We start from the raw sequence: 3,259 nt of genomic DNA, 5'->3' as shown, positions 1-3,259 counted from the left end.
GGCTTTAAAGCGGTAAGAAGCAACAAAGAAAAAAAAAAAGACAAACCAAAAAATAGACTCTTCACTGTAGAGAACAAACTGATGGTTACCAGAGGGAGGTGGGGGGATGGGTGAAATAGGTGATGGGGATTAAGAATACACTTATCGTGATGAGCACTGAGTAATGTATAGAATTGTTGAATCCTTACATGGTACACCTGCAACTAATCCAATACTGTATGTTACCTATGCTGGAATCACCATAAATTTTTTTTAATGTTTATATTTATTTTTGAGACAGAGAGAGAGAGACAGAGCATGAGCGGGGGAGGGGCAGAAAGAGAGGGAGACAGAATCCGAAGCAGGCTCCAGGCTCCCAGCTGTCAGCACAGAGCCCGAAGCTGGGCTCCAACTCACCAACTGTGAGATCATGACCTGACCTGAAGTCTGATGCTCAATCGACTGAGCTACCCAGGCGCCCCTGGAATCAACATTTGAAAATACATAAATAAACAAACAAATAGAAGCAGGTGGAACATCTAAAAAAAAAAAAAGAAGTGGTAAGAAACTTTGTTTTTCTTTGTATATACAATGTTTAGGAATAGATTTTGTCTACACGGCCAGAAGTTTAGTCAGTTAAAAAATATTTATTATTATTATTTTTTATAAAAGCAAAATACTATGTTAGACACGGGGGGTGTCTAAACATAGCCCTGACCTTAAGGAAGCTCATATCTGGTGACAGAGACAGATGTGTACCCAGATAATCCTGAGCAGACATAGGGAGTTGGAAGAGAGCGTGTAAATGAAGGCTCAGCGTGGACTAAGTTAGGGTTTAGACTCCAAACTGAAATGCTTCCAGTCTACCAAGTGGTGGCTGTTCCAGGTGGTCGGAGGTATTGTTTTCATCTTGCGAGACATTTCCCCCGCATTCAGGAAACACGATTGCAATCTCTAGCTCTCCAGTGTTGTGCAGGGGATCACTGAGATTGGAAATCTGGCCGAACGCGAAGCCCATGAAGTTCATGCACCATAACGCTCATTTCCTCCCTATTCCTTCTGGGTGAGCGGCAGGCTTCTCAGCACACTGATCAAACAGGAGAAGCTCGTTTCACTCCCTTCGTTCTTCCTGAAGCTGATGAAGCAGAGTCGACTTAATTAGTCTCAAGTGGAATCTCAACTATTTATCCCAGAACGTGAGTGTGTCTGGGCGCGCCTTGAATCCACAGCACGTTTATGGCAGCCCTGGCCAGGTGGATTTTCCAGAAACCCGATGAAGCAGGAGCCCCACAAACCTTTGCAGCCTGCTCCGTGGGGCTCACGATTCTACTCCAGCGGCACCTGCTATCCGGCGGCGCGCTGGCAACGCTTCCCTTCCTTCCCCGGCTGGGGCCAGGCCCCTCCCCCTCTCACGCATGCGCGCCACCGGTCCCTGGCCACGGGGAGGGTAGGCTGGCTCCGGCCGCAGGGCGGCGCTGCGGGCAAGGCGCGCACGGGACGGGGCACAGCGGGTGGGAGGTAAGAGCCGCGGAGAACCGGAAGGGTGTAGGGCTCATGCCTATTTAAAAATTAACCCCCATGATGGTCTTGGAGTTAGGTGAGTTAATACAATATACAACAGAAAGAAAGAAAGAAAGAAAGAACGAAAGAAAGAAAAGAAAGAAAGAAAAAGAAAGAAAGAAAGAAAGAAAGAGGAAAGAAAAAGGTGGAAAGGGAAGGAAGAAGGAAGGAGAAGCAAAAGGAAAAATCTTCCAACCATTTATGTTCTGTGTAACCACAAGAGAAGGGGAAAGACCTTTTCTCTCTCTCTTTTTTTTAACTAAACATTTTTAATTACACAATATTAAAATTTTTTTATGTTTTTATTTTTGAGAGAGAGAGAGCGAGTGGGGGAGGAGCAGAGAGAGAGGGAGACACAGAATCCAAAGCAGGCTCCAGGCTCCGAGCTGTCAGCACAGAGCCTGACATGGGGCTCAACCTGGTCAACCACGAGATCATGACCTAGGCCAAAGTCGTCCGCTTAACCGACTGAGCCACCCGGGCGCCCCTTAATTACACAATATTTTAAATATCCAAAAGCATGCAGTTGGATCTCATCGAGACTTGACATTTTTCTTCATCAAAAAACATGAGGAAGGAAATAAAAGCAAGCCCCAGATTCATGATACGTGTATCTGAAGAAGACTTCTCCAGAACAGGTGAAGATTTACAAAGGATAAGCAAAGACAATAAACCTAAATTTTAAAGGGAGCACCTTGCAAACGAGGATGTCCGGATGGCCAACAAGTGAATAAAGGGGCTTAACATCATTGCTCATCAGGAAAATGCAAATTAAAACCTGAACTGAGATACACCACACACCCACCAGAATGGCTGCAATTTAAAAAGACTGACGGTAACAAGTGTTGGCAGGATCCGGGCCACTGCAGTTAGGACATCGCTGGTGCTGGTGTTAATGGTACAACCACTTTAGAAAACTATTTGGCAATTTTTACTGAATCCAGGCATATACAAGATTCGGATGGTCCAGTTCTAGAATATACGCAAGCAAAATGGGGGCATACGTTTATGAACAAATACGTTCCAGAAATTTATAGGTGCTTTCTGCATAATGGCCAAACCCTGAGAAAAAAATCAAATGCCCGCCATGGGAGGGTGCCGTGGAGGGAAATCATTGCGGTATATGCATGCAGTGGAATACTATTACCATACTATAGTAATTACTATTACTTTAACTTTTAAAAAGTGATCTACTGGTACTTACGAAACGTGGACAAATCTCAACAATGTTACGTTGAGTGAAAGAAGGCAGACACATGAGTATATATATTGTATAAATCCGTTTATACGAATTTCAAGAAACAGGCAAACTTAACTGATAATAGAAGTCAGAATAGTGATTATCGGGGCGCCTGGGTGGCTCAGTCGGTTAAGCGTCCGGCTTCGGCTCAGGTCATGATCTTGCGGTCCGTGAGTTCGAGCCCCGCGTCGGGCTCTGTGCTGACAGCTCAGAGCCTGGAGCCTGTCTCAGATTCTGTGTCTCCCTCTCTCTCTGACCCTCCCCCATTCATGCTCTGTCTCTCTCTGTCTCAAAAATAAATAAACGTTAAAAAAAAAAGAATAGTGATTATCTGTACACTTAAGATTGGTATACTTTATTATACAGATATCCATCAATTTAAATAAGAGTATGAAAAATAGTAGACAACATATATTCCTTATCTATAGCATCCAATCTATTTTGATGCTAACATTTGCCATATTTGCTTCATTTTTTTTG

The sequence above is a fragment of the Panthera tigris genome, chromosome A1 (assembly GCF_018350195.1).
Source record: "Panthera tigris isolate Pti1 chromosome A1, P.tigris_Pti1_mat1.1, whole genome shotgun sequence".
Classification (NCBI taxonomy): domain Eukaryota; kingdom Metazoa; phylum Chordata; class Mammalia; order Carnivora; family Felidae; genus Panthera; species Panthera tigris.
The sequence above is the reverse complement of the archived record's forward strand: the minus strand, read 5'-3'. Positions refer to the sequence as shown.